This window comes from Nicotiana attenuata, chromosome 9 (genome assembly GCF_001879085.1).
Source record: "Nicotiana attenuata strain UT chromosome 9, NIATTr2, whole genome shotgun sequence".
NCBI lineage: Eukaryota > Viridiplantae > Streptophyta > Magnoliopsida > Solanales > Solanaceae > Nicotiana > Nicotiana attenuata.
This window is the reverse complement of record NC_031997.1, coordinates 9,972,341-9,985,375: the sequence shown is the minus strand read 5'-3', so window position 1 is coordinate 9,985,375 and position 13,035 is coordinate 9,972,341.

The window sequence follows — 13,035 nt, the reverse complement described above, 5'->3', positions numbered from 1 at the left end:
CCACCACCTGATCAGCTGGTATATGTTGATCACGTTGCCCACAGTGGCCGAAATATGATTCAAACGGCGTTATATACGCGTATATATGTATGTATGTATGTATATGTATATGGGATATGGGAAAGGTTATGGTGTTATATACGCACCACCACCTGATCAGCTGGTATACGATGATGATTTTGTCCACAATGGCCGATATGATATGATGGAATGCCCTCAGAGGCTGATGATGCTTTGAAACATGTACCTATGCACGACATGACATTCATAAGCATATGCATGACGCTAAAAGTAATTTATGATTTACAAAGTTATCCAGACTTATAGGTTGAATCATGTGCTCTATATTTCTTCCATGTCTCTTATGTACTTATTTATGTGCCTTACATATGTGGTGCATTATTCGTACTGACGTCCCTTTGGCCTGGGGACTGCGTTGCATGCCCGCAGGTCCCGATAGACAGGTCGAGAGCCCTCCAAGTAGGCTATCAGCTCAGCGGAAGATGTTGGTGCGCTCCATTTGCTTCGGAGTTGCTCGTTTGGTTAGTATGATTTAGATGTATATTGTTTGGTATGGCGGGACTCTGTCCCGACCTTTATGACATTTATGTACTCTTAGAGGCTTGTAGACATATGTCGTGTATATAAAAGATTGTACCACCTGGTCGGCCTATGTTTTGAGTTTATAAAGAATCATGTTGTCCTTTTAGGCCCGTATGTCATGTGTATATAATGATGCAATAAGAAAAATACGTTACATTGGTACTCGGTTGAGTAAGGTACCGGGTGCCCGTCATGGCCCATCGGTTTGGGTCGTGACAGTTGCGGACATTTGGTGCGCCTTCCTTTGCTTGTTTTCTTTAAGTCACTTGCCAGGAGGGAAAGCAGCAGATAAAGAGCACCTTTGGTATCAATCAGGGTCTGAATCTTGTCTTTCAGAGTGCGTCATTCGTCAATATTACGCCCATTTATGCTGGAATGGTACGCATACGTTTTATTCAGGTTGACCCATTAGGAGGAGTTTTCCATGGCAACAGCAGGAATGGGGGTGACATATCAGGAAGCCTTCAGTCTTTCATATAGTTGGTCAATGGGTTCAGCAATAGGGGTGTATTATCTGGGCGGCCTGCGATCAAAATTGGGTTTGGGTTGTCGATAGTTTTGATGGGTTGGAGGTGAATGGTAATAAGCTGGCTGGGTGTTATAAGTGTGATAGGCGGTAGTGGGTTGAGAATATCTTGGAGGTGAAGGTTGGTATGCGGGAGGAGGCGTTTGGTATGTGAGTGGAGATTTTGGACCTTGGGCCACCATCATTGCCCCTACTTCTTTCTTCTTTGATATACCCCCTGACTGTAATGCTTTGTTCGTAGCCTGCAATGCCTCAAAATTGGTTACCATCCCACTCTTGATCCCTTCTTCAATCCTTTCCCCGAGTTTGATGATGTCGGAGAACTTGTGATTTTCGATGACCATTAGCCTTTCATAGTATTGTGGATCCTGGGCCCTGACGAAGAATTTGTTCATCTGCTCTTCCTCTAGTGCTGGCCAGACCTTTGTAGCTTCTGACCTCCATCGAGCAGCATACTCACGGAAAATATCCGTTGGTTTCTTCTTGAGATTCTGTATGTAGAAGACATCCGATGCATTCTCTGTGTTAAACCTGAATCGGTCCACGAAGTCCGACGCCATGCTTACCCAATTGACCCATTTCTTAGGATTTTGACTTATGTACCAAGATAGGGCATCTCTAGTGAGACTCCTCAAGAACTGCATCATGCGAATCCTTTCATCTTTCCCAACTCCCACGATTTTATCACAATATGTTCTCAAATGTACATTCGGGTCACCCGTTCCATCAAACATCTCAAACTTGGGAGGTTTGTAACCTTCCGGTAGTTCCACGTCTGGCTAAATACATAGATCCTCATAATTCACACCTTCAAGTCCTTTGCCTCCTTCAACACCTTAGACTCGTCTTGTGAGCTTCTTGAGCTCCTCTGCCATGTTCTTAATGAGCAAGTCTTTCTCGGCGGATTCTGGAGCGTATGAGATTGGCTGAGTAGAGTGGGGTAAGGTTTCCACGTATATGGGATTGTTTTGGTGGGTGCCGGGGGTTGGAGTGTGGTGGTGATCAGAAGTTGAATTTTGCGGATTAGGGATATGTGGTGGGGTAATATGTGGAGTATGGTAAGTGGTTTGTGGGTATTGAGTAGGAAGATGTTGATGCTGAGAAAGAGTGGGTATGGGTAGAGGATTTGGATTTTGGGGAGGCGCTGCGTATTGATGGGTTGCTGGAGGATTTTGTGGACGTTGGTTTGGTGTGTTTTGAGGAGGTGCTGGGTTTTGGCCATTTTGCTGGTTAATGTCTGGGACGTTTAGGGTGAGGGAGAGGTTTGCCAAGTTGCGGACCTGCTCAAGTTCCCCTTGCAATTCTAGTATTTCTGTTCCAACCTTAGGACCAAATCATTTTGGGCCGGAGTATTCCGACCGTCTGAAGTTTCAACATTTTTCACGTGCGCAACATTTTCTTTCCGGATACCACTCATATCATCCATCTTAGCCTTTCCTTTGCCTTTTGGATTACTTGGAGGAGGAGGAGGAGGAGGAAGGCTTCTAGATCTAGTGTGATATGCTGACGATCCCAGTATGTGCGAACCAACCTTAGGTGATGGGAATAATCAAAATAAAGAAAGGCAAAAAGGTAAATAAGTCAGTAAGGATTCTGAAAAGCACTTGCAGTATTTAAACACGTATTGCGGGAATGTAAATTCGCATCCTAATTTGTGGAACCTCGTTGTGCTCTAGATAGGCCTAGAGACAAGTAGATTTGGAGAGATTTAATGCCGATAAATGCCTTGTTTCATTAATGTAATAAATAAGACGAACCTAAAAACGACAATAAATAAATAAATGAGTTACTAATGGCATCTGCCTTATTACATTCGAATTCCAATATGACTCAAAACAGATAAACCTAATCTACTTGGTCCCGGAGGGACCTTCTCCATATTTGATTGTTGCTTGGCAAAAGGTTTTCCCACCAATCCAGCAATACCGGTGGTATACTTCGGACCATGTCGAACCTGGGAACTTTGTGCCTCATTTTTTGCAAAAATAAACAAAGTTAGACCCTTGCCCCCTCCGGATTCAACCACTTACACATTAACGATTAGCATGTCGGCATTTATCTCTCCAAATAATGCATATATCGTGGTTGCGCCCGTTGGGATTATGGAAATCCCGGTGGACTTTGGACAAGGCTTTCTTAGAGGGTTATTATGCGGACAACATATTAACCCATGCTAGATTTGATCATGATGCATTCACAGTTATTATCAGAGTAAGGTTTCTATAAAAGTCTAGACTAATACCCTCAAGCGGACAACTCGAGAGGGAAAGGCACGGAACTGTCGACTGCACCGCTGATCGACTAGTTTTATTGCAAATAAGCCGTTCCAAATTTAAAGGGTGATTTTAGGAAGAGCACGGACACTCATCAAGCGCCGCTATGGTATTATTACGCACGAGTGGAATATGATGTTGAGCATGAAGTTATGCAGAAGAAAATAACATGTTGCCAAGTATTTGACAATGAATAGTGACAAAATGCGGTATTTAATAATTGTAAAGACATTTAAGAAAGAAAAACAAGGAGACAAGTCAGTTTCCATAGTAAAAAGTAATAAAACAAGGAGGAGAAATCATAAATGAATGAAGATAGGCAAATAAATTCACATAGAGTGGGAAGGGGAAGGGGTGAGCAAGTATTAACGGAATAATAAAGAAATGCTTAAATACTAATTCACAAACAAGTTCGTTATGGTAAGAGCCTAAATATATACCCAGCAAATTCGCCATGTTGTCGCGCCCCCTTTTTCTCGCGAAATCATGTTTCGACGTTTCTGGGACAACTCTTTTTTTGAGAGGGTAGGGAATTGGAATTGGAAGAGTCGCCACCTAACGGATTGAGGTGACTTAGGGCACCTAGAGTAGATAACTCATGTTGTACCAGTTTACATCACCAGAGATCGGGTAAGGGCTCGAAATTACCTTGAGGGGAAGGTGTTAGTCACTCCTCGAGGTCCACAACTGTGGGTCCCGGCCGAACTTAATTTAAGCGAATTAGTCTTAAAAAGGGAGGAAAACAATTTGGACAAGTACCATATTCAATTTATTCTAAACAAGAGTATGGGGGGGGGGGGGGGGGGGGTCCTAAGTTTTTTAGCCTATAAGATCATTCCATGCAATACATTGTAATTCCCTCAAGTCGGGGTATTACTCACGCACGGACTATCATCTCCTTACTACCCAATTACTATTTTTTAGTTGCTACTTAAGCGTTCTAGCAGTTTCTAGTTGGTTCCTTATGCGTACACTACCTGTCTCTTACCTATGGCCCTGGAGGTATTAGGACCTCTATTTGGGATGGTTCTAGACCAACCTATGTTACATAAAAATGTGAAATCTAGGCGACAAGAAAAAACAAATAGGACTTTTAGGTAAAGAACAAGTATGGGCTCACATTGACCTCCACACATAGGCAACAAAAGCACACAATTGAATCAGCAAACTTCGTTAACTTTGGAATCCTATAGGCAAGATATCTATGTGAGAAAACAAAGTACGGAGACAACTTTGTTAAGACGAGCATTAAGACCTATTTGTTTGCCTACTGATTTTATTCAGCATGAATCTGGGCACTTTAGACAGTAATATGTCACAATTATAAACCTAGAATCATTGTTAAGCCCTACAGATACGTTGCCTAAGTGATTGACAATAGCGAATGCATTCACGATCGATCGACATAATCCTAAAGGCATGATTTCTACAAGCTTATTGATTATAGACCTATAGACATGGTTTCTAAGCGTAGCACTGATTTTGACTTGCCAGGATAGATATTATTCCTCTTTAATCCTATAGGCATGATTTCTAATTACTGAATTGACTTAAACCTTATAGGCATGATTTCTAAATTTGAAATTGATTTTAGCCCTATAGGCATGATATCTATCGTTGGACTGATTTAAACCCTATCGGCATGATTTCTAGGTTTGAATGGATTTAAATCCTATTGGCATGATATCTATTAACTGTGTACGGGCAGAAATTAAATAGATTGCCAGGAAGGACAGTTAATTGAAACAAACAAGATCCTATAGGCATGCTTGCAAATGCATATTTGTTGGAAACATGTACAGGTCCTATGAGCATGATATCTAATATACAGATTTAAATGAAAGTCCTATGATCAGGATTTATAGTATGCCAATGTAAAATACAAAAAATTATCATGAACACCGTAAAGGCAGGATGTCTAAACACAGTATAGAACTCACATAGTTTTCACTTAAACGAACAAAATTGACAGCACAATTAATCCTATAGGCAGGATTTATATCCAGTATTAACAAAAGATATAAGAAGAACCCCCCCCTCCCCCAGCTTTACTAAATATCCCTGAATCTGTTATTACAAAGTTATTATAGCCCAGAATAAAAAACGAATTACATAAAGGTAATAGTTACACTATGGGGAGCCTTCATAGGCCCAAGTAAACCTGGGAACCAAGCCTACCAACCATAACCACTTTGAAGCACAGCATAGGTGTTCATAACATATTAGGACCAGGTTTCTAATGTGTCAAAGTTCCCATGGGCCTCAGGGGACTAGGGCAATGCTCACACCAGAACCTTATTCAGAAGATAGTTCATAAAAGATTGGAAAAACAACCCCCAGTGTGTCAGAGTTCAAAAGTGTCTCAAAGACCCTAGGCAGTGCTCACACTGGGGTGGTTGAGAACCTAAGGGACTAAGAGTAGGGGGGATTTGAAAATCAATACATAAATGGAATAAAGGGCAAGTTTTAAAACAGATCAATTTCAGAAGAAGAAAAGTTCAAAACACAGAGTTGCAGGCAGAACTGTACCAGGAAGCAAACAAGGTTCATGTTCAGCATATAGTTCAAACAGGTTTAAATATGATTAAGCTAATACTCATGCTAGTATTCAAAATAGACATAGTTTAATCACATCAGCAATTACGCAGAAACATTTGAGTTAACAAACATGACATATGAATTAATCAACAAGTTAACTGATTATATGTTTATAGTGTGCAATGTTCAGAACAGGTAGAGGATTAACAAGTAATACATGAAACAAGTTAAACCTTTGGCTAACTCATGGAAGGATTCATATTATTCGAAACAAATTAATCCCAAGTTAACAATGTTACTAAATGGAATCACATAATAATGTGAAGGACAAAATCATGCTGAGAATTGAAACAGGCTAGTCAAGCAAAGCATAGAGAATGAAATTGCAAAGGTTGGGGCATACCAGTTAAGTAAGAAACCAAGTAAGTATGCCACAGCAGTTAAGTTCCATAATGATTTGGCCTTGGCTTTCAGCCGGCGAAAACCGGTGACACTTAGTGCAGAAATCAGAACAAGAGAGAACAAGAGAGAGCTTAAGTTTTTTAGTGAGAATAGGAGAATTCGAGTCTTTTTCTAATGGGAAAAGGGGGAAGGGTTTAAATAGTACTCAACTAGACTGACAAATAAGGTAACAATTCAAACACACACAAAGTAAGGAATGAAAATAGAAGTAGAATCAATTTAAGTCGGACTCAATCAATTAGCAGAACATAACTGCGTGTAATCAGGCTAGTACTATTTAGACTAAGATACAGAATCAATCAATAGTCAAATACCAGATCAAATAAGGTAAGAAAATAATGAGAACGGGTAAATCGAACAAAATAAGGAAATATTACTATCATACAAGAAAGGAAAGACTGAAATCTCAGTAAAGATTTCAAAAATCCTAATTTTGGGGTAAGGAAAATCGGTCAACAAGTAATAAAGGAAACCGTTATAGATACACAACAGATTTGGCTCGTCTTTGATAATCAAAAACCTAATTTTATGGTAAATAAAATCGGTCAAAAATAGTAGAGAAACTATAAAACACAGAGATAAAGATACCGAAACATTAAAGGAAAAATAATTAAAATCGTTTCAGATCTGGAAAGATCTAAACCCTAATTTTAGGGTATGTAAAGATTCATCCAAAAACAGACAGATTTTTGAATAACAGAGCAAATATAGATAGAGAATAACATAAAACAAACAAAAATTGAACCAAATCTAGTCCGAATCAAAATCTGAAACCTTAACTGAAAGATACGAACATATTCGTACTCACAGAGGTGTGGATGAACACAGACAGAAATAACCGAAATATAAGAGATTTTGAACCAGATATGGTTCGAATCTCTCGAGATCAACTTGCCATTTGAGGCAAACCAGTCAAGTAATATAAAAAATGAGTGGCTGGTAAACGGGTAAAACCAGATATGGTAAGGAATCAAGGGATGATTCCATTTCTGGATAGGAATCACAGGGAAATGGTGACGGCGGGTTAGGGTTTGAGAGGGCAAATGAAAGAGACGAGAGTGTTTGAGGGCGGCAGAGACGGGATAATGAGGATTAGGGTTGGGTTTGGTTAAGTCAAAAAAGGCGGATGAAATGTGGACCGTTGATAATATCAACGGTCCTAATTTAAAAGGTTTCTGGGTCGGGTGATTCAATTGGGTTAGGGTAATTGAGCAGGTTAATGTATTGGGCTGGGTAGGTCCGAAATTAATTAGAAAATGGCTAGATTTTAAATACCCAATTAAATCAGTAAAATAATTTATAAAAATAATTAATAAATAATAAAAAATATCATTTATGCATGAAAATAATTTAAAATAATTACTTAACATTATAAAAATATAAAAAGTCTTTTTCTGTATAGATAATGTAATTATGCATATATGTGCTATTATTGCAATTATAGCCTAAAGATGCTAATATAATTATACATAAAATGTTTAAAGCTTAATATGAATATGAATGATAAAAATTAAGTAATAAATCATAATAAAATTATTTTTGATGCAATTAATAATTATTTAGATAATAAAAATGCCAGAATAAATTGATTAAAAGCCTTTAAAAATTATAAAAAGTTATGGAAAAATACAGATTGACGCTCATGCACTATTTTGAAGGTATATATGTATTTTTAAAAAAATATATGGGAAAAATTGGGTATCAACATTACCGGTGGTACTCCGACCCCTACATTACTGTTTTCCCCGTGAAATCCAAGACCTTCGTTGTCATGAATTGGTGCGTTTTGTGAGCTGACATGCTTCAACCTGAGAATCAAAAAATCTTGACAAGAAAAAGTGTACAAATAACGTGTGTAATGAGAATCAGTAAAGAAATAATTACTATTATCTTTAGCCCCACGATGGGCGCCAAACTGTTTACCTCGAAAATACGAGTAACAATTAAATTAGATTTGTGATTTTATAGATATGTTATTTAGTTCAATACCAATTAACAATCAAGAAATATGAAGTAGAAGTGAAAGAGACAAGTGAATCAAAACAATATTACTTGATAGTAGTAACGTCGAGGTGGTGACCTCGAGACGGGCTAAGAGCAATAAAGTAAGAAAAGTAGAGCAAAAACAGTAGAGCTAAAGGACAATGCTGATGAACAGTAGGCAAAAGTAGAGAGTATATTCTTTTCTAAGTGATTATATGATGTTACAAATGATTGGGGTCCCCTTTGTATAATAGGGGAATCCTAAATATGGAATATTTCTATTCACAATAGGGAATATTCCTGATACAGCTGTCTAACCGCCTAGTACGAAATTGTACAATCATATTCCGGGATTTGCGCCACGATCTTGGGGACGTGGCAGGAATCTAGCTCATTCTGTTACAAATCCTCAACGGTACAATTTTGGGATCAAGCATACTCGGCCTCGGTGTATGTCGTGCTTCAGTCTTCGGGCATTGCACTCTGTCCTCGAGCTCGGATCTGGTCCCTTGAGCTCGAACTCAACCTTGCCCGACCTCGGGCTCAAAATGACCCCTCAAGATCATAGATCGAAGGCATACGATTTCGACCGTATACAAATGATATAATTTCTCAACTCCTTAGAGAGAGATATTTATACTTAGACAAAAAATATCTCGAGAAAACTTTCGAAGTCAAGATAGAAAAACTTTAGCCCAAATTGAAATCATGATTTGTAAAATATACCTTTATTCAAGACAAGATCATGAGCAATGGCGGAGGCAACAGACCCAACCCCTTAGCTTTAGTGTTTTAATTTCTTTTAACTCTCCAATATTTTCAAAAATTAAGAAAGAAACATAACTATTTAAATACGAAGATAGCTAAAAATGACTAAAACAGCCCTAAGCTAATGTTTCAGAAATGTGTGGCGCCTTCTCCTCACAATCGCAGAATATGAGCCGTGATCGCGGCATTGGATGTCCATTAGAGATTCGCGATAGTGGGCATGTCTTTGCGGATGCGACACCATTTGATTTTTGGGATGGCGGACTAATCTTCGCGAACGCAATGATGTGTCACTTGACCAGTTCCCCTTATTGCCCAATTATCTTGCGATCGCGGAATTGGATGTCCATTAGAGATTCGTGATATTAGACATGTCTTTGGACACCATTTGATTTTTGCGATGGCAGACTAATTTTCGCGAACACAACGATGTGTTACTTGGCCAGCTGTCGCGAATGCGCCAATTAACTTGTGATCGCGGAGCACATTATAGTCCATGTATAGGGTATTTGTATAGTTGTATAGAGTCACGTATTTGCATTAGACAATAGTTTTACACCAAATATCCAGAGCAAAAAAACTTTAACACATGGCCAAAATGTTCTTGGTCTTTTGGACAGAGCCCAAACATGTTAGGACCTCATGTTTCTACATGTTTGAGGCTAAAGTGGGACCACCTATATAAAGAAGATTATCTCAAAAGTACAACTTAAAAAGACAAAGATGGTCATTAATTTCCCCTCAAAAAGGAAAACATCTACGCAGATTGTAACAATTGTTTAAGTAGATTTTACAATTTCATATTCAATATTGCAGCATCTGTGCATTCTCATGATTCTTTTTTATGAATGCAACAAAGTGTGAAGGACCAAAGCTTCTAAATCATAAATCGTAATGCTAATGCCCTGACAGTGGTGGTCTTTTGGTTTCACATATTCCAGCTTACCAGCAGGGCGGAGCTAGTGTGTTGGTTATAAATTTGATCGAACCCAACAATTTTGGTCTAAATCATATAATTATCTTAAGAAATTTATTAAATATTTATAAACTATTAATTGAGAATTTAGTAATTTAAAATATCTAGAATCCCAAACCCATAAATTTTAAATCATGGCTCCGCTTTTGCCTGTTGGCATGCTCTTACTGTGCCAATAATTTAATTGAGAGGAATAAGAGCTGAGCTTAACACCTGTAGTGAGACAATATTTCTTTTTTTTTTTTTGGTTTCCCACATGGTATTCGGTACCCGTATTAGTGCCCGAGTATATTCGGATTCGCGCCGGGTAAGGCCACATTCGGAGGGTAGCGCTCCCTATTAAGGATTTTTCCATACCTAGGGCTCGAACCCGAGACCTCTGGTAAAGGGAGGAGCAGCCCCATTCACTGCACCACATCCTTTGGTGGTAGTGAGACATGTTAAATTTTTCCTATTATGTGTATGACCCAATATATTAAAACCCATAATTAATATTTAATTAATGAACAAATCTCATCCGTCCGATCGGTTACTTCATGGACTTACCGGATTAGGGTTACCGATTTTTCTATTCTCTCTTTCATCACTAAAGTCGGCTATAACGAAAGCTAGGGCAATGTGCGAGAAACCAATTCTGATTATCGCTTCTGCTTCACGATGATGGCTTACGATTTAGGTATGTTTTCTGCAACGATTTTGTGTAAGATTATCATGTTCAAGATCCTGGTATAAATTAGTGTTTTTGCCTACATGTGGTATCAGAGCATGAATATTTAAACTGATAATCTTCGATTAAAGAAATTAATTTCAAAACATACCGAGAGAAAGAATCTGGCCGAATGAGTGGAGTAACGTTTTGGTGAATATAAACTTTTGACATAAATGATTCTTATGATTATGTGTAATTGTATTAACGTAATTGATTGCATTGTGATTATGAAAGTAATTAGACGCCCAACATTGATTCTTTATCAAGGGTTTATGGAGTCTTACTATTTTTATTAATTTGCTCTATAATTGAATTTCAAAAAAAAAAAAAAAAAAAAAAAACAGAAGAAGAAGGGATTTATAGTTCTTTAGCCGTAATTGTTCTAAAAAGAAGGGTAAAAGTATTTTCCTTCTTTGTATGTTTCAAGAGTTAAGGAGGTCTCAAACCGTGACCTTGTAATCTAAAAATTTTAGAGAATCTTTGATTTAATGAGTTCTGCCTCTCATCCTCTAATACCAAGGTGAACCATTAATTTATGTACATATTGAATGGTTAAATACAAAAAATAATGAAGAATCGGCATATTGATTTGATGATTGAAAAAGCGGCGCTGCACGATAATGAATTTGCAGTGACGTCTGGGGATTATGTTGTTACTAAGTTATCCCATTATGTCTCTGTTTTATAATTGTCGTCATGAAATTATATTTGTTTCTTTAGGCTACTATTTCAATATCAGGACCATTGATTATTTATGTATGTGTTTAAAGTTATATAGTTTGTTAGTCACCAAAGTGGTCATACTAGATTGTTTAAAGTATTCACATGCATAAAATCTTCAAATATTCATTTTATCTGTGCATTTATGTTTATATAGTTTGTTAGTCACCAAAGTGGCCAAACTAGTATGTTCATGAAAAATATGCATACATAAAATTATAATTTATCCATGAAATTAATAAAATGCCAATAATTAAAAATTAGTGGATAAAATAATTTCCACTATTGCTATAACTTAAGAATTTACCCAAAGGTGAATCAATTATTCTATGAATAGTGAATATGATGAGGTAAAATTAATATTCTTTAGTCAAATATATATATATATATATATATATATATATATATATATATATATATATATATATATATATTGTTTGCCCAAAGATGGCATATATATTTGGTTAAAAATATTTAAGTACCTATTAATGACTAAATGGCATTTAAATTATGATAGTGTGTCGTAGTATTTACCCAAAGGAGAATTGTGATATACTTTTATTGTTTTACTGAATCCATATTGATTTGTGAGCATGTATTATCTATTTTGCAGCTATTCCTCTTCATTCACATGCTTCGTCTGTTACTGTGTTCAACGGATTGAACTTCTCCGAATGGCATGAACAAGTCCGGTTCCACTTAGGTGTTGACTTGGCTCTGATGAATGAATAAGCCTGCTGCCATTATTGACACGAGCAACGCGGATGAGAAGTCTTTCCATAAAGCATGGGAACGCTCCAATAGGCTGAGCCTTATGTTTATGCGAATTAGTATTCCTAACAACATCAAGAGTACTATTCCACAAACAGAAAATGTCAGGGAATACCAGAAGTTTGTGGAAGAACGTTTTCGTTCTGCAAATAAGTCTCTCGCTGGTACACTAATGGTTGAACTCACGACCATGAAGTTTGATGGGTCATGTAGTATGCAAAACCATATCATCGAGATGACTAACATTGCAGCATGACTTCAGACCTTGGGGACGAAAGTGGATGACTTCTTCTTGGTTCAATTTATTCTGAACTCGTTGCCTCCTGAGGACCTTTTCAAATTAAATATAACACTATTAAGGATAAGTCGAATGTTAGTGAATTGTCCAATTACTTACTCGGGAGGAGTCAAGACTTAAGAAATAATGGAGTCATTCAATTAACCTCAGGGTCAAGGAGCCGGTAAAGGACTTAAAGTGAAGGCCAACAAGTTCAAGAAGAAGAAAGCACCTGCTAAAGCTCCACAGGATGCTAAGAAGGAACATAAGGCAGATACGTGTCATTTCTGTAACAAGGAAGGACACTATCAGAAAGTTTGCATGAAACGTAAAGCTTGGTTCGAAAAGTAAGGTACAATTAGTGCTTTTGTATGTTTCAAATCAAATTTAATAGATGTTCCTAATAATACTTGGTGGCTTGATTCTGGT